Genomic DNA, 20,758 nt, shown 5'->3' on the forward strand with positions numbered 1-20,758 from the left:
TTTTTTTTTTTTGCGTTTGTTCGGTACTAGTTTTTGTTTCGCTCGCGTTGCGGGGCACTAAGCCAAATATTTCTCTCTCATAACATATACATTTGTGTTTCGGTTATTCGTACAAACTACTCATGATACGATCTCGAAAAAAAATTATATCTAGTCAACCAATTAAAAGAAAACACCACCATACTTTTGCTAAAAAAACACAAAAACGATGGAAAGACTAATTTTAAACTGGGGGCAAAATTGCAACTTTTCAGGATAAATGAGCATGCGCCATACAACCGCCTGACATGAATAAAATTACACCGCGTCAACCATTTAAAAGAAAACACTACCACAGTTTTGTTTAAAAAAAACTAAAACGATCGCATGACTGTAGTTTTACATTGGGGCAAAATCATAATTTGACAGGGTAAAAACAAAAAACAAAAACGATGGCAAAACTGTAAATTTGAACTAAGGGCAAATTCGTAAATTGGCTAGGAGGGAAAAAACAAACCGATGGCAAAACTGTAAATTTAAACGAGCAAAATCATAATTTGGCTGGACCAATGGGAAGTGCCTGTCTGACATTATTTAAAAAAAAAACCAAAACGATCGCGTTATTTTAATTTTACACTGGAGGCAAAATCGTAATTTGACAGGGAAAAGAAAACGATGGAAAAACTGTAAATTTGAACTAAGGGCAAAATCGTAATTTGGCCAGGAGGGAAAAACAAAACTAATGGCAAAATTGTAAATTTAAACAAGGCAAAATCGTAATTTGACTGGACCAATGGGAAGTGTTAGGCAGCTGAATCTAGGGATGAGCAATTGGTATAAAATACCGTCCCGATCCCGAAATCCCGATCCTGAATTTTTTCGGTACCGGAAACGGTATCCACTTTTTGGCATTTTCGGTATCGGTACGGTACGGTATCGGTAAAATACCGAATTTTACCCTCAAAATACTGATACCGTACCGTACCGATATATTTCGATATCGGTATCGGTACCAAGTTTACACAAAATTCGGGATCGAGACGGTATCGGTATTTGCTCATCCCTAGCTGAATCTATTCCCCTCCATGATAAATGTAGTATATATAAATGTTGATTTATTTTGCATACTTTAAAAAAATGTTTTAACTATTCAATCAATAGGCATTGTCAATTTTTACATTTAATTTAAATAAATTGTGTTTGTACTTTAGATCATAAAGGGTATATGCACTAATCGTTTTTTTCCTAAGTGATAAGACTTGAATAACTTCTGTTTGTACTTTAGATCATAAAGGGGTATATGTACTAATCGTTTTTTGTCCAGGTTACTGAATGTTATGTGTCTTATCCCCATGGTTTGATACAAAACTACTATCAAGCTGGGGGTCTCACCAGAAGCAGCATCTCTATTCGTACGGGCTAGAAGTAAGACTGCTTACATCTTACTTTCATTAGATTCTACCTTAACTTTGTCATTGATGAGATTTACTAAGTATAATGATGATGATACTTTAAGATACCTTAAACAAATTTGATTTTTTTACGGACTATGACCTCGAGTTGGTCTTTTTAATTGTCGAAATTGAATTTTACTATTGTACTAAGGTGTTTATCCACGCGTATTAATTAGACATGTTACCCTTTCGTATGCAAAAGCTGCAATTTGACTTGTTAACAACCACACATTATAAGATGGTACCCGTTATCAACAAAACTCAACCTACTATATGATTTACTAATGACTCATTACAATATGCAAGCTACAATATGACATGTTGACCTGTTTTACAAACAAAATACATGTAAACTGACTCGTTACCTTACCATATGCAAAAACAACATATTGGTCCGTCAACAACAACTTGTTTTGACCCGTTACAACATGCGAGCTACGGCATGACCTATTACCAATAAAATACATTCTCAAATGTCTTATTTAAGTACATGTATGTACATGAAAATATTATGTGCATTCTTAAGTTGCTGAGATTTCATTTTATTTGTTGAGTCATTCTCAAAGTGGTAAAAATCATCAGGTGCTAGGCTGCCGGTGGAGTACAGACTAGCGATTAATAGGGATTAATAAGATTATATATATATACGTACACATTTTTATGTGTAATTTTTTGCAAGACAAGTTTTAACCCATCATCGGCTCATTTTTTAAGTAGACAAGATTAATTACCGAAATTTACAAAGTTTGACTGAAAATGGCCGGAATTTGGTTGGTAATTGGCCGGAACCGCCAATTTTTGCCCGATTAGGATTGCCTAGTGCCGTCGTTGACTTTCTAGCAATTAATTGGCCAATTAGAGGAAAAGTACTCGGTGAACCTCCGACTAGCGATTAATTGATGACTAATCGGATACTAGTCGGGACTATTACAACCACGGTATCTGTAGAGGTGGAAAGGGACATTATTAATGCTCGCATGGGGTATCGAGTATTATTAAGACAGGTTGACTTTAGATGCCATTTAACAACCCAACTCATACAAGTGCTGCAAATTGATTTTCATTCAATGTGATTAAAGTCCATAGTTATTCTTACATGCTTTTTTAAATCTAACATCCATTTTAAATTCTTACCATTTAAATGTACTTTTGAATCCAACACATATATGAAACATGCTTTTAACATAAACAAATGTAGCTAGCAATTAATCCTGAAAACCAAGCAAAATGTCCGGAACACAATCAATGACTTATCAACAGGGGATACAGTGATTACCTTAATAACTTAGCGAACTAAATAGGGTTGGTAATTGTTGATGGGCCTAATTACCCTATAATCATTTACATTATATGGATCAAAATATATAACAATCCTATTAAATAATTAGTTGGTACTTGTTGATGGGCCTAATTACCCTTATTAACTAATTAGGGTTTCCTCCTGGGTGCATATATAAGGAGAATAATGTGGAGGTTAAAGGGTTAGACAATTTCACAAACCCTAATCGCACATAACATCAATCTCGCCTCCCTCTCCATAACCGATTCCCTTGTCGGTTTCTGTCACACCCCGATTTCCACGTATATCACCGGTGGGCCCGGTGGGGGATTACCGTGACGATGTTGGCAACAATATAGTCAAACCACGCAATTATATAATGCACAGCGGAAGCTTAAGATAAATATATAAACTTCAACCTCCGGTTGTAATATCAAATGTATTACAGAAGTTGAATATATCCACAACGGATCAAAAATAATAAATATTGTTCATTCAGATACAACATCGAGTTTGCGAGACTATGTACGATGCTTAGGACGCCTATACCAGCCCATTTCGTATAGTACCTGCACTTAATCTTTTTGGGGAAAATACGTCAGTTTACACTGGTAAATACATTCAACTGACACATTTGAAAATGTTTATTAAAATTGATTTGAATGCACAAGGCACAAACTCTTTTATAACTTGGGAAAATTATCAAAATCTTGTGAACGTTTTACATGTTCTTTTATGCGTTCAGTAGCCCGGATCGTGCCGGGTTAAAGATTTATAGACACACCACATTGCGTAAAACCGTAGTATAAAAACCAACGGCTACGTCTTTTAAGTTAATGTCGACAATATATACCGGGTGTACGCCTACACCGGGATGTCGATGGTCGTTGCCATTTCGTAAAATGATGCCAAGGATATCCGGGACAACGGTCATTAAACCCCCCAAAGGCTTTTAAGAAACAAAACTGTTTAAATGAGCCAATCATATTATTTAATTAACCACCTAAGCGATGGAAAAATATAATGCTCAATCAAGCGGTATTAACATACCGTAACCCAAGCCCATATAGGGGAAATAAGTTAAAGTATTTACCTTTGCAAGTATATTTCCTTAATTTGGATTAAATCACCGATAGCTTTTACTGGGGCTCCTAATCTGGAACGAAGGTTTTAATTAACCTCTTAGAATCCTAACGAGTCGTTATAATGGCCGTAGCCTAGACCGGTTGGTTCCGATATATATAGATATGGTTTAATCGCGCGAAAAGGCGAAAACCGAGAGTGGAGTGTGATTCTGACCCAACAAGTTCAGAGACTTGTTTTATATGGGTTTATGGTTCACACTCTGGATTTTGGGGTTCAAATAATATAATTTGACCCGTATCGGCTAAACTATGAAAACTAGTTTCATAAGCCGAACCGTGCGCGCAATAGGCGAAACGGTTAACCATGAGAGTCTTACGCTTATTTCCTAAGTCAATATCCCTTAAAGAGGTTGTGGTATCAGTAGGATACCTTCCGTGATGCCCGTAACGAGTTTTAGTTAATATTACGCCCCGTAGGGGCTTTTCGGTCATTTTAAAGACTTTTAAAGAGCTTTTCGAGTTCTACAGGAAATCTGAGTTTCCCGTACAGCTTATAAAGCTTAAAATACTTTATTTATTATTTGGAACCAGTAGCAACTGGAATCGGGTCAAAAGACCTTGTAGAACTCATGTTTTGGCCAAAAAGGGCATATTCGGTATTTACCGAACCGTAGTCATAACCGCAGGTTATGAGCAAGGTAAAAATTATTAAAAATCTTTAAAATTCCCAAAATATTATTTTAATACAGTGGGTAAAAGTTTTGGTGACGAAATCTTGGTTTAGATAGGCGTTATGCTAATTGCGCCGTTAATTACAAAAGTTTACTTTAATTGCGCTATTTAGCATAACTCTCATTCTAGACCTCGGGTTGACGTGAAACTTTAAGGACATGCTTATATTTTAATAAGCAAGGTTCTGGTCCGTTCACGTGTCCGAAATACTCGTTTTATTTTCAAAATGGCGTTACGGTCAACTTTTAGGCGATTAACGGAAATGCGCAAAAGACTCGGATAACTCATGAACCGATCACAGAGGTTTATACCTTCATGTAACCTGGTCCTAAGAGAGTCCTAAGGTATATCTATACCTCATTAAAACGGGTCAGAACTGAAGTCAAAGCAAAAGTCAAACTTTTGCGACATTCGGCTCCGAACCGGGTCAATATATCAAATGGTCGATTCAAACGAGCGCAAACAAGTTTATATACTTAATATCATATTTTATGAGTGTCAAAACAGGTTTCATAACATATACATTACAGATTATGCATAAATCGCTAAAATAGCTTTCTGTTGACTTTTTAACCGCACGTTTGACTCGATATATGACATAGTTAGAGTGGTGATCAGGGGGAACCCTTTTAGGGGTTTATTACCCACATAAATACCAACTCAAAACCACTTTTGATTCGTCATAAGACTGAACCATTTGCAAGTTATTGTAATGACAACCGTTAGTTACGACGGTTGTGTTTATAAGCTATAACTACGGAAATGCAAGACCATATTGATTGTGAACGACTTACAGAAGTGGTATCTTGCTTAGAGAGCAGAGATGGATGCTTGGGAGCTCTTAGAATGATCAGAGATGTGTGTTTGAGTTGTGGTGAATGTTATGAACCAAAATGTGCTATTTATAGCCAAAGAAAGCACCTAAGATCATCACAACTCAGTCTACACTTGATCATGGATCATGGGCAGGTGTCCCTAAGTGATATGGGTCGAGTAGGGGGCACCCATGCTCCATTAATTGGTTGTTTGGTCGTTCAAAGGCTCCAAAAGGCAAGATGTTACAACTTTCTGCATCTGGGCGTCTAATGCGGCCCGCATGGAAGTTCCATGCCATTTTAATGCGGGTCGCCTGATATTCAAATATCAGGCACGTAAAACAGGAGGCTCGCGGCCCGCCTCAACTTAACCACAAATGCAATGCGGGTCGCGAGAGGCTTGGTTTCCAGATTTTTAAAATCTTTTGAAATGATTACGAAATCCTGGTAATTAATAACGAAATCTTTCGTAATGATTTACCTGACCTTTCGGGTTTGAAGGGGTAACTTTGCGGTTTGGCCCTCGGTTAATTACAACTAAGGACCTCGTGTTATTTACCCGCGTTGTTAAGTCCCCGGTTAGTTTATTAATTATTCAGAAAGCTTTAACTTTCATTATTGACGCTTTTAACCCTTCTCCTACGAATTCGATCGTAACTTTCTCGTTTCATAACGAAACTTCGCGAAATTTACATATTATATTTTAGTGAGTGTATAATACCGCTACAAAGCCTTGGGAACGTTAAAGGGTCACTCAGAGGTATAATTAAACATGTTGACACGGTTAACCCCTGTAGCTTGTAATCTCTCACTTTCTTTCGCGTTTCGCTTCTGTACGATCTATGATTTATTCGTTTGAAGGTTCAAGCATTATTTAGGGTTACTATACAGTATATTTACCCTTGTTGACATTTATAACCCTCGAATTTACATACTTTCAAGGTTTGTCAAAATTAGTCCTTTATTTATGATAGATGCCACGTGTAATCAAATGACACGTGTTAACACATCATTGGACACAAAATTTCGAGGTGTTACATCCTCACCCCCTTAAAATAAATCTCGACCCGAGATTTACTCAAATAAATAGGGGTATTTTTCTTTCATTGTGTCTTCGACTTCCCACGTATATTCGGGACCTCTACGAGCATCCCATTTGACTTTTACAATCGGTACGTGCTTTCTTCGAAGTTTCTTCACCTGTCGATCTTCAATTGACAAAGGTTTTTCTATAAATTTTAAGCTCTCATCTATATGCACATCTGTGTGTGGAACCACCAATGATTCATCGGCGAAGCACTTTTTGAGATTGCAGATGTGGAACACACTGTGAATTCCATTGAGCTCTTCAGGCAAGTTCAACTTATAGGCAACTGATCCGACACGTTCAATGACCTCAAAAGGTCCTATGTATCTCGGACTCAGTTTGCCTTTCTTGCCGAAACGCATCACCCCCTTCCAGGGTGATACCTTAAGCAACACTTTTTCACCTACTTCGAAGTGAAGATCCTTACGTTTTGGATCAGCGTAGCTTTTCTGCCTATCACGGGCAGCCTTGAGACGTTCCCGGACCTGGACAATCTTGTCCGTTGTCTGGAAAACAATCTCTGGTCCTGATAATTGGACCTCTCCTACTTCCGCCCAACAAACAGGCGATCTACATTTCCTACCGTATAATGCCTCGAAAGGCGCAGCCTTTATGCTGGTGTGGTAGCTATTATTGTAGGAGAATTCGATTAGGGGTAGGTTCTTATCCCAGTTACCACCTAAATCGATCGCGCATGCATGAAGCATGTCTTCTAGCGTTTGAATGGTACGCTCACTCTGACCGTCCGTCTGTGGATGGTAAGCCGTACTAAAGTTCAAACGCGTGCCCAAAGATTGCTGGAAACTCTTCCAGAAATGAGACGTGTACCTGGTATCCCTGTCGGAGATAATAGTCACAGGTATGCCGTGTAAAGCTACAATCTTATCAACGTAAAGTTGGGCTAACATATCGGAGCTATACGTCTCCTTGATGGGTAGAAAATGAGCTGATTTAGTCAGCCTATCGACTATGACCCATATTGTATCGTTTCCTTTCCTGGTTTTGGGTAACTTGGTTATGAAATCCATAGTTACGCATTCCCACTTCCACTCGGGAAGTTCAGGCTGTTGTAGCAAGCCAGACGGCTTTTGGTGCTCGGCTTTGACTTGAGCACAAGTTAAGCACTTTGCTACGTGGGCGGCCACAGACTTTTTCAAGCCTATCCACCAATAGTTTGCCTTTAAATCTTGATACATCTTGTCTGCACCAGGATGGACTGAGTATTTGGAACTATGGGCTTCCTGGAGGATAACATCTCGTAGTCCTCCATAAATTGGAACCCATATACGTCCGTTCAGTCTAAGGATTCCATCCTTGCTAAGAGTCAACTGCTCCTCAGTTACTCCTAACTTTTCATTAGGATAATTAGCTTCCAACACAGCCTCTCGCTGTGCAGCTAAAATCCTTTCAATTAAATTGTTCTTGACCTCAATGCTCTTGGCATTGATTCGAATAGGTTTTACCCTTTCTTTCCTGCTTAAGGCATCAGCGACCACATTCGCTTTGCCGGGATGGTACCTGATCTCGCAATCATAGTCATTCAAGGTTTCCATCCAACGGTGCTGCCTCATGTTCAACTCCTTCTGGTTGAACAGGTGCTAGAGGCTTTTGTGATCAGAATAAATCACAAATTTAATACCATAAAGGTAATGCCTCCACAATTTTAGTGCAAATATAACGGCACCCAACTCCAAGTCATGGGTGGTGTAATTCTTTTCATGCACCTTTAATTGCCTTGAAGCATAGGCAATCACCTTGCCCTTCTGCATAAGCACACATCCCATGCCTGTGTGTGATGCATCGCAGTAAACTACGAATTCATCTGTACCTTCCGGTAATGTCAGCACAGGTGCGTTGCTTAGCTTTTGCTTCAGTATTTCGAAGGACTCTTGCTGCTTTGGGCCCCAAATAAACTTTTCTTTCTTCTTGGTTAGGGAAGTCAAGGGCGCAGCAATCCTTGAAAAATTTTCAATAAACCTCCGGTAGTATCCTGCTAACCCCAGGAAGCTACGGATTTCGGTGGGCGTCTTTGGCTCTTGCCAGTTCATGACCGCCTCTACCTTAGCGGGATCCACTTGGATACCACGCTCACTCACAACGTGACCTAAAAACTGAACCTCTCGTAGCCAGAATTCACATTTCGAGAATTTGGCGTAGAGTTTCTCACGCTGTAGTAATTCGAGAATGCAACGGAGGTGCTTCTCGTGGTCAGCTTGGTTCTTGGAATATATAAGGATATCGTCGATGAAGACTATGACAAATTTGTCCAAATACGGCTTGCAGACGCGATTCATGAGATCCATGAACGCAGCCGGTGCATTTGTGAGCCCAAAAGGCATCACTAGGAACTCGTAATGACCATAGCGAGTCCTAAATGCTGTCTTATGTACATCTTCATCTCTGACCCTTAGCTGATGATAGCCCGACCTCAAGTCGATCTTCGAGAAGTAGCTCGCTCCTTGCAGCTGATCGAACAGATCATCGATCCGTGGCAAGGGATATCTATTCTTTATGGTAACTTTGTTCAGCTCACGGTAATCAATGCACAACCGCATTGATCCGTCCTTCTTCTTTACAAACAGGACAGGAGCTCCCCAGGGAAATGAACTAGGTCTGATAAAACCTTTCGCCAGCAGTTCATCCAACTGGGTCCTCAGTTCTTTCATTTCCGTTGGAGCTAGCCTGTAAGGTGCTCTTGCTATCGGAGCTGCTCCAGGAATGATGTCTATTCTGAACTCCACTTGTCTATCTGGTGGCAAACCAGGTAGTTCTTCAGGAAAAACCTCAGGATATTCAGAAATGACAGGAAGATCCTCGATCTTCGGCTTCGGTTCTTCAATTATCACCTGAGCCATGTAAATTACACAGCCTCTGTTCAAACACCTAGAAGCTTTCAGCATAGATACGTCTTCGGGCAATCCGTACTGCGTATCTCCTCGAATGGTAAGAGATTCACCACTCGGAGTTTTTAATACTATATGCCTTTTGCCGCAAATGATTTGGGCCTGATTACGGGATAACCAGTCCATGCCTAGCACAATGTCGAAACCCGCTAGTTTGAAGGGAAGTAGAGATAGAGGAAAAGAATGGTTCCTAATGGATATTTCACATCCTTCTAGAACAGTAGAGACGGTTTCTATCGTGCCGTCTGCTAACTCTACTTCGTATTTCGTATCAAGGGTTTTGATAGGCATATTTAGTAGTTGGCAAAATTTCTGGTCTACAAAGGATTTATCAGCGCCAGAATCGAATAGTACTCTTGCAAATATATTATTTACGAGAAAAGTACCTGTAAGCACATTGTCGTTCTGAACCGCTTCCTTTGCATCCATGCGAAAAACTCTCGCATTTGACTTCTTTGTCTCTTCCGCCTTCTTGGCATACTTAGGGCAGTTACTCTTGATGTGCCCCTTTTCATTACAACCATGGCAGGTTGCATCCTTGATCTTTTTGCACTCCACAGTCTTATGATCCTTGGACTTGCATAGTCCACAGGAAGGAGTCTTTGATTGCGACTGTGAGTTTGATGCAAATCTGCACTTTCCAGAGTGGGGTTTCTTGCAGATTTTGCAGTTGAGCCTTTCACCAGCTTGCCCATCTTTCTTCGCCTCCGACCCCTTTTTGCCATCACCGTTTCCACGGTGCTTTTTCCCTGACCTCCGCGAGGTATCATCCTCGCGTTTCCTCTTCTCAGCCTCCTTGCTCCTTAGTGTCCTCAGACGGACAGCGTCTAAGGTGAGAGACAAGGAGAGGTCAGTAACTGACCTGAAGGTCGTCGGCCGAGAGGCCTTTACGCTAGCCTTTATTGCAGGCTCTAATCCCCCAATGAAACGGGCGATTCTTCTGGGTTCTGGTGTCACAAGGTATGGGACCAGGCGAGACATCGTATTGAAGCTCGTCAGATACGCCTGGCAGTCCAGGTTCGTCATCACTAGTGACACAAAATCAGCCTCGATCTTCTCAACCTCATGCTGAGGGCAGTAGTTCTCCTTAATGAGAGCAATAAATTCCTCCCACGTCATTTTGTATAAAGCAGACTTACCAGATGCCTGCACCAACGCCCTCCACCACGCCAGGGCCTCGCCCTTGAATGACTGGGACACATACTTCACCACATCCCTCTCTGCACACCCGCTGATGTCCACAATAGTGTCCATCTCATCTAGCCAGGTGATACAATCAACAGCACCTTTCTCCCCTGTAAATTCCCGGGGCTTACAAGATACAAAGTATTTGTAGGTGCAACCCTTAGCATTTGATGCGTCAGTATATTCTCTATCGCGATGAACGCTGTTCTCAGTGGACGAGTGTTTGTCGTCATCTTTCTTGGGTTGAGAGGGTGGTTTGGAGTGTGTCTTTGGTTTAGAGGGTGGTTTTGACACGGTTCTGCCTTGGGACTCAGTATATTGACGATCAAGAGCTGCCTGAACAGCATTGTCAATCAGAGCCTTAAGCTGTGCGCCTGTCAAATGCACTGGTGTATTGTCGTAGTCATCTTCATTAGTACGGCTATTCTCTCCGTTGGGATCCGCCATTGTAACTTGAATCTGTTACAGAAGATAACAAAATTTTATTCAGGAGATTATTATATAATTGTCTTTTATGACAATTTGTCAACCATGGTACAGAGACCATATTTGGTTAACTTATTATTTCATTATATATTAAGATTTGAATATATCCTATTTCAGCTATATAAATAGTATTGGCGGCATAAAGCCTAATCACGAGGATGTTTTATATTATTAGCCGAGATTTCAGAGAATCAAAGGCATAGAGATTTGAACCGTAGTTCTTTTATCTCTTTCTGACAGGGAGTCATAGACCACCACTGCCTTTTGTCGTTATAAGACAATTATTATGGCCCATAGGCACTACACCTCTAATGGATGTTTTATTATGGTTGGCCCGTAGGCACTACATCTCTATTGGATGTTTTAATATGGTTGGCCCGTAGGCACTACATCTCTAATGGATGTTTTAATAAGGTTGGCCCGTAGGCACTACATCTCTAATGGATGTTTTAATAAGGTTGGCCCGTAGGCACTACATCTCTAATGGATGTTTTAATAATACTGGCCCGTAGGCACTACATCACTAATGGATGTTTTAATAATATTGGCCCGTAGGCACTACATCACTAATGGATGTTTTAATAAGATTGATCACCTTCATTGGTGATTTAACCCACGATTTATAAATCATTTAGTTGGGTTTTGAAATCCTTAAAGGATTATTGTATAAGAATGACGTGTGTGATTTTAACGAATCACATCTGCCATGATTGTTAACATGCGTACAGAGGTTAACAGGGAATCAGAATCTTTTCAATTAAGTCCTACCATCTTGACCGGATCTTAAAAGACACCAGGCTAGGTTTCACTCGTAAGATTCTTTATTTAGGCAGATCAATTTAAAAGGATTGGTTTTGATTTATTTCATACATATTAAAACAAAACTCATAACATACATTCCATAATCTTAAATACAATTACATATTGCCCTAAACGGGTCTTTCAAATAGTACATACCTCCATAGAGGTTTAAAATAAGTGACAAGTCCACGCAGGGACTAATACAAGATAGGTGTCCATGTAAGGACTAAAAGATAAGTCCACGTAGGGACTGAAATACGATAAGTGTCCACGCAGGGACTTATTTCAAAGTAGAAGTTACATTAGTACAACTATTAAGGGCTAGTGGTCACGTTTCTTCTTTTTGCCCTTTAGTAGGTTCGCCAAGCCTTTGAGAAATCCTCGGTGGCTCTTTTTCTCTTCTTCGAACTCTCTCTCCACACGATCTAGTCGATGGAGTATCTCTTCTTGTTCAGGAGGAGAGAAACGTGGTTGTGGCGCTTGTTGCGGAACTGGGGGTCTGGGAGGTATTGGATACCCATGAGCTGAGTAGTCCGGTGGTCCCATGTTCCCATGAGCTCCGTCAGGGTAGCGCGCATTATATCTAGCCGACACCACATATGGGTCGCGCTCATAATTATAGTTGTAATGTGCCTGAGATGGTTCGAACGGGTTGTAAGCCGTTGGACCCGTGTAAGCAGGTATGGGTTGGTCATACCCAAATGGTGGCGAATTTGGTGCAGCTGGTGCGGAGTTCGCCTCCTGTATAGGACTTGAAGGTCCTTCTTCTTGTAGTGGCGGATAGTGGCTACTACTAGAGTGTCGAGGAGTGCTGAAGTGGATACCCCCTCCTCCTCGTGTGGACATACGAGCATTCGTCCTCCTACGCCTCGGCGGATCAGGCATTACTGGTTGCGCCGGTGGCGGAGGTGGTGGCGTAACTGCCTCAAAGCGTGAATCCTCAGAGGGATCCTGTGGATGTCGCGGTTGTTGTGATGTCTGTTGAGGTGGCGTGTAGTACCACTCATGTCGGTCGAACAACGCTTGGAAACTGTCTGGTCCCTGATAGGGTGTGCCATGGAAGGATGACCCATCAGAGACTTCTATCGGATGCGTGGGCGTACCACGAGCTGGTTCAGTAGGATCCTCATCTTCCTCCATGGGATCTTCAGAAAAGTGGTCTTGTGGACCAAGCGGAACAAATCCAGAAGGTTCCTGTATGTAATCAGCTGGATTGAAGTGACCTATGAAGTATGGAGTAGGGTCGTCATAATTCCGGGTCGATACCGAACGTTGTAGAGGTATGAAGGAAGGTTGTGGGTTGTTGGGGTCATTCTCTGAGTTTGGCCCAAAGGAGTGCCGATAAGATGGCGTCGAGCTGTGCGAGGTGGAATGCCTCGCGGGTTCGTAGAGATCTCTTCGTCGTTGTGGTTCTTCGCTCCTTGTCATTGAAGGATGTCTTGTACCTGATGGTCCAGCTTCGTTATCGTGATGTGTCACGATTTCTCCTCTGCCTCTTCTTCCCCTTCCTCTTCCTCGGAATATAACAGGTGGCATTTTCCTGCTTTATAAAACTTTAAATTACAATAGTAAAAAGAAAAAGACAAAATTGGAATAACAACTCGAATTTGTCCTAAGTTCTTGTCTAGACTCAAGTATGTGCAATTGTGTCATTGAGATTAAACACATTTGGATAGTGTTTAATTCACTCAACGTTGGCTCTGATACCAACCTGTCACACCCCGATTTCCACGTATATCACCGGTGGGCCCGGTGGGGGATTACCGTGACGATGTTGGCAACAATATAGTCAAACCACACAATTATATAATGCACAGCGGAAGCTTAAGATAAATATATAAACTTCAACCTCCGGTTGTAATATCAAATGTATTACAGAAGTTGAATATATCCACAGCGGATCAAAAATAATAAATATTGTTCATTCAGATGCAGCATCGAGTTTGCGAGACTATGTACGATGCTTAGGACGCCTATACCAGCCCATTTCGTATAGTACCTGCACTTAATCTTTTTGGGGAAAATACGTCAGTTTACACTGGTAAATACATTCAACTGACACATTTGAAAATGTTTATTAAAATTGATTTGAATGCACAAGGCACAAACTCTTTTATAACTTGGGAAAATTATCAAAATCTTGTGAACGTTTTACATGTTCTTTTATGCGTTCAGTAGCCCGGATCGTGCCGGGTTAAAGATTTATAGACACACCACATTGCCTAAAACCGTAGTATAAAAACCAACGGCTACGTCTTTTAAGTTAATGTCGACAATATATACCGGGTGTACGCCTACACCGGGATGTCGATGGTCGTGGCCATTTCGTAAAATGATGCCAAGGATATCCGGGACAACGGTCATTAAACCCCCCAAAGGCTTTTAAGAAACAAAACTGTTTAAATGAGCCAATCATATTATTTAATTAACCACCTAAGCGATGGAAAAATATAATGCTCAATCAAGCGGTATTAACATACCGTAACCCAAGCCCATATAGGGGAAATAAGTTAAAGTATTTACCTTTGCAAGTATATTTCCTTAATTTGGATTAAATCACCGATAGCTTTTACTGGGGCTCCTAATCTGGAACGAAGGTTTTAATTAACCTCTTAGAATCCTAACGAGTCGTTATAATGGCCGTAGCCTAGACCGGTTGGTTCCGATATATATAGATATGGTTTAATCGCGCGAAAAGGCGAAAACCGAGAGTGGAGTGTGATTCTGACCCAACAAGTTCAGAGACTTGTTTTATATGGGTTTATGGTTCACACTCTGGATTTTGGGGTTCAAATAATATAATTTGACCCGTATCGGCTAAACTATGAAAACTAGTTTCATAAGCCGAACCGTGCGCGCAATAGGCGAAACGGTTAACCATGAGAGTCTTACGCTTATTTCCTAAGTCAATATCCCTTGAAGAGGTTGTGGTATCAGTAGGATACCTTCCGTGATGCCCGTAACGAGTTTTAGTTAATATTACGCCCCGTAGGGGCTTTTCGGTCATTTTAAAGACTTTTAAAGAGCTTTTCGAGTTCTACAGGAAATCTGAGTTTCCCGTACAGCTTATAAAGCTTAAAATACTTTATTTATTATTTGGAACCAGTAGCAACTGGAATCGGGTCAAAAGACCTTGTAGAACTCATGTTTTAGCCAAAAAGGGCATATTCGGTATTTACCGAACCGTAGTCATAACCGCAGGTTATGAGCAAGGTAAAAATTATTAAAAACCTTTAAAATTCCCAAAATATTATTTTAATACAGTGGGTAAAAGTTTTGGTGACGAAATCTTGGTTTAGATAGGCGTTATGCTAATTGCGCCGTTAATTACAAAAGTTTACTTTAATTGCGCTATTTAGCATAACTCTCATTCTAGACCTCGGGTTGACGTGAAACTTTAAGGACATGCTTATATTTTAATAAGCAAGGTTCTGGTCCGTTCACGTGTCCGAAATACTCGTTTTATTTTCAAAATGGCGTTACGGTCAACTTTTAGGCGATTAACGGAAATGCGCAAAAGACTCGGATAACTGATGAACCGATCACAGAGGTTTATACCTTCATGTAACCTGGTCCTAAGAGAGTCCTAAGGTATATCTATACCTCATTAAAACGGGTCAGAACTGAAGTCAAAGCAAAAGTCAAACTTTTGTGACATTCGGCTCCGAACCGGGTCAATATAGCAAATGGTCGATTCAAACGAGCGCAAACAAGTTTATATACTTAATATCATATTTTATGAGTGTCAAAACAGGTTTCATAACATATACATTACAGATTATGCATAAATCGCTAAAATAGCTTTCTGTTGACTTTTTAACCGCACGTTTGACTCGATATATGACATAGTTAGAGTGGTGATCAGGGGGAACCCTTTTAGGGGTTTATTACCCACATAAATACCAACTCAAAACCACTTTTGATTCGTCATAAGACTGAACCATTTGCAAGTTATTGTAATGACAACCGTTAGTTACGACGGTTGTGTTTATAAGCTATAACTACGGAAATGCAAGACCATATTGATTGTGAACGACTTACAGAAGTGGTATCTTGCTTAGAGAGCAGAGATGGATGCTTGGGAGCTCTTAGAATGATCAGAGATGTGTGTTTGAGTTGTGGTGAATGTTATGAACCAAAATGTGCTATTTATAGCCAAAGAAAGCACCTAAGATCATCACAACTCAGTCTACACTTGATCATGGATCATGGGCAGGTGTCCCTAAGTGATATGGGTCGAGTAGGGGGCACCCATGCTCCATTAATTGGTTGTTTGGTCGTTCAAAGGCTCCAAAAGGCAAGATGTTACAACTTTCTGCATCTGGGCGTCTAATGCGGCCCGCATGGAAGTTCCATGCCATTTTAATGCGGGTCGCCTGATATTCAAATATCAGGCGCGTAAAACAGGAGGCTCGCGGCCCGCCTCAACTTAACCACAAATGCAATGCGGGTCGCGAGAGGCTTGGTTTCCAGATTTTTAAAATCTTTTGAAATGATTACGAAATCCTGGTAATTAATAACGAAATCTTTCGTAATGATTTACCTGACCTTTCGGGTTTGAAGGGGTAACTTTGCGGTTTGGCCCTCGGTTAATTACAACTAAGGACCTCGTGTTATTTACCCGCGTTGTTAAGTCCCCGGTTAGTTTATTAATTATTCAGAAAGCTTTAACTTTCATTATTGACGCTTTTAACCCTTCTCCTACGAATTCGATCGTAACTTTCTCGTTTCATAACGAAACTTCGCGAAATTTACATATTATATTTTAGTGAGTGTATAATACCGTTACAAAGCTTTGGGAACGTTAAAGGGTCACTCAGAAGTATAATTAAACATGTTGACACGGTTAACCCCTGTAGCTTGTAATCTCTCACTTTCTTTCGCGTTTCGCTTCTGTACGATCTATGATTTATTCGTTTGAAGGTTCAAGCATTATTTAGGGTTACTATATAGTATATTTACCCTTGTTGACATTTATAACCCTCGAATTTACATACTTTCAAGGTTTGTCAAAATTAGTCCTTTATTTATGATAGATGCCACGTGTAATCAAATGACACGTGTTAACACATCATTGGACACAAAATTTCGAGGTGTTACAGTTTCTTATCATCACCATCATTAGATTGCACCCTAAGGAGGAACCAGATCAAGCTGACAATCATGTCAAACACGTTGCTGCGTCTCCATCTGGATTCTCTGCTGGCCTGTGCTGATGCAATCAGGTATGTTTACATGTTTTCCATTATGTCTAAACAGGACTGACCAACATGTGGTATCAGAGCATATGTTGATTAATCAGTTCTGTTTTCGTATCCATTAATTCTGGGATTGAAATCTGGAAAACGGAATTTTGAAAGCCTAATTAAATTCATAGCCGGTTTCGAGTCACATAACCCGAGTCCACTGTTTCGCGGAAAAAGAATGTTTTTTTAATGACTCGGAATCATAATGGTAAATCTTAACTGTCCGAAATCTGTATAAAACTCTTAAAAATTCAGGTTTCGGGTTCCAGAATTAGTATTTTATTTATTAGGGTTCTTCATGTTCTTAGTGAAATTCGAATAAATTCCCTTATTTTGGAATGAATTAAGGATTAGAAGGTGTTTTTCCTGTATTTGATTAATTTTTATCCTTTAAGATTTCGAAAAATCTGTTAATGTTATTAGATATAATTTTTGAAATTATTGGATAAATATAAAATATCTTTTAAAACAGGAAATAATATATACCAAATCCCTTAAAATTCGAATTTCAAACTTATCACACTAACAGCTGTTAACAGGAGTTTCGAGATCATTTGTTTAACGACTCGAGACCATAAGGTCTCTACTCGAGACCATAAGGTCTCTACTCGAGACCATAAGGACTCTACTCGAAATCATAAGTGTTCTCAAATCTTCACAACTCGAGACAACGATTTCGACTCGAGACCACAGGGTCTCGACTCGAGACCACTGAGGTTTTGACCAAGGGCTTCAATCTTAATCACTCGAGACCATGGTTGCGACTCGAGATCTCATCAAGCACTCGAGATCTCGTAAAACACAATAGTCGAGACCATGATTATGACTCGAGACACTGAGGTTGCGACTCGAGACCATTAATGAGTCGAGACCTCATAATGTTATAAGCTGAGTCGAGACTTGACTCGAGATCTCACTCGAAACCTCATTATTTTAGGCTATTTAATGTGAACTAAGATTTAAATGATTGGTTTTTGTAATTACTTAGTTAATTAATGAGGATCAAATAATGTTAACAAAACCAAAATGGCTTAACTTGAATGAGCTTCTGATGTGTCACTTCTGGCCAAAGCTGATTTGATGCATCTACTTATCGTTCAAGTATTACGAAAGCTATGTTAAGTGTGCATCATAAACATGAATGTCTTAATATCTGGCCAAAGCTGATTTAATTCCTTCATAGATGGCATACTTAACAAGTGCATAACTAAAGTGATTGTCTCAATTTCTGGCCAAAGCTGATGCAATCAGGTATGTTTACATGTTTTCCATTATGTCTAAACAGGACTGACCAACAGAAGGTTGATTTTGGTGGTAATATGCGTTAGAGATATAAATAACAATACCGATACAATGATTACCTTAATCACAATGAACAACATGAATGAAATGAAATCAAAGTAAATTAGGAAGCATGTGAATGAAATTTGGTTGAAGAGAAGAGCAAAGAAACTACGGAACCCTCTGAATTTGTGGAATATAAAACAATAATCATAAGAAATTTAGAGAAAGAAATAAATTGGTGGATATTGTTAAGGTCCATGTAAAGTGAAGCACGTTTCTGGTTGGAAACATGTAACTTAATTAAAAAAAAAAAAACACGTCACCTAATTTAAGCGTATGTTTATGGAAAATATCTAATAAAGTCTTAGACACGTAGCCATTTTTTTTTTTCATATTGTGTGTATATATACAAATGGTTGAATCATAGATTTAGCATAGACGGTATGCATTGAGTACACGATGAGGTGGTTAGTACCCAGCAGAATACCTCCCCTCTTTGTTAGGTATCGAAGAAATTCATATGTAAAGAGGATGACAATGCTTTTTATCCCCCTCCCCCCCCCCCCCCCCCCCCACCCCACCCCACCCACTATCTCAATTATATTTCTTATTTAAAAAATGGTTTGGGATGGTGTAATTTGTTTCCATGGTTTGGGGATGAAAAGGAAAGGATGAGAAAAATATGATGTGGAGTTGATGCGACTTAAAGATGATGAGGTTGGATACCCTCCACCCTTAGACCGTGTCCGTGTGTAATGGATCCGTAAGTAGAGGGGAGAATCTTGACCCAGAGTCTTCCAAGTGGGTTAGTTTGGGTTGCTTTTAAAATTATATGGGTCATAATGGGTCGCTTGCAATTTCATCTTGTTATTTTCGGGTTAAAGCGGGTTGACAACATTAAAGTAATAGGTCGATGTGGGTTAGTGTCTTAAAGAAACGGGGTAGGTTTCGGATCGGAATGGGTTTCGAGCCGGCACAAGTATCCGCACGAGACGGTTACGACACGAAACCGGTTTTGGATCGGAACGGGTTCAGTTCGAATTGAGTTTCGGGCCGAGACGGGTTTCGACGCGAACCGTTTCGACCCATACCGTTTCGATTCGCACCGTTTCAGATCGAACTGCACATTCGCACATTACCATTTATAAATATCCTAGCTAGCTCATCTTCATTAAATATTATGTAAATACATATATGATAATACTTGTTTAGACTAGACTTGCATTATAAAATGAGCATGTCATCTTATTATTATCTCCGGCCAGCTCAAAACATGATGATTGTACGTGACCGTTTTATAATATCTCGTGCTACTATCAACAGCTGCAGCTTAATTCTAATGCTGAATCAGATCAAAACAGTTATCATGATGCAGCTAACATGGCTAAAAACGACTGGATTAATGCACCGTCATCTGAAAAACAAACAGAACCAAAAACAACTATATGATGATCATGAAGCCAGCAGCAACTTACATAAACAAGCCTATGTGAGCTAGCCAATGAGCGTGTGTAGAAAAGGAAGAATCGTTGGCTCGCTAACCAATGTATATTATCGGTGTACTACATATGTAAAAAAAGTTAATTGTTTAAAAAAAAAAAAAAAAACCTTCAAATAACCCTTTCAATCCATACAACCCATTTTACCAAAATCGTTCATTCAACCAAAACAAGCATGAAACCAAATTGCCCTTTCATTTCAAACACCCATTCTACCAAAACCGTTCATTCAACCAAACCAACAAAGTAGCCCACAATTTAAATCGTAATCCAAACCGTTTGTTACAGTTTGAAAATTCCTAACTTACCATAACCGATTTTTTTTTAAATCGACCAAAAAACCAAACCGATAAACCATTGTTTTAAAAACCGGTAAATACCGGCCGGTTATATCGGTATTATCGTTTCCAAATGTAAATCCGGTACGAAACACCCTGGTAAATAAGTGAAACGGCATAAGGTTTGTACCGGTGGTAAAATCCGGTATACCAGTTTGAAACGTAATACCGGTACCGGCCCAGGGTTATTTTAGTTTGGGTTGTTACTTATTTTTTTTATACATGTGTATCTTACATAATTTTTATATATTATTATTATTATTATTATTATTATTATTATTATTATTCGTGTTACTTATTTTTATTATACAATATATGTTACTTATCTTACATAATTTTTATATATTATTATTATTCGTAACTAAAAGTTCTTATTTAGTATTATATGAAACGAAAATAGCTATCATCTAGTTGATGAGGATGACGATAATAGTGAATTTCATCTTTTATGCGATCGTGAACTTCATGTATTCAACACTCAAATGGCTTAAACATATCGTACACTTTCATTTAAAAAAGCTTGTTGGAAAATTGAATGATTTTTTATTATCTTTTGGATTTTTTTTTATGGATTTACTTTTGAAT

The sequence above is a fragment of the Helianthus annuus genome, chromosome 10 (genome assembly GCF_002127325.2).
Source record: "Helianthus annuus cultivar XRQ/B chromosome 10, HanXRQr2.0-SUNRISE, whole genome shotgun sequence".
NCBI classification, from domain to species: domain Eukaryota; kingdom Viridiplantae; phylum Streptophyta; class Magnoliopsida; order Asterales; family Asteraceae; genus Helianthus; species Helianthus annuus.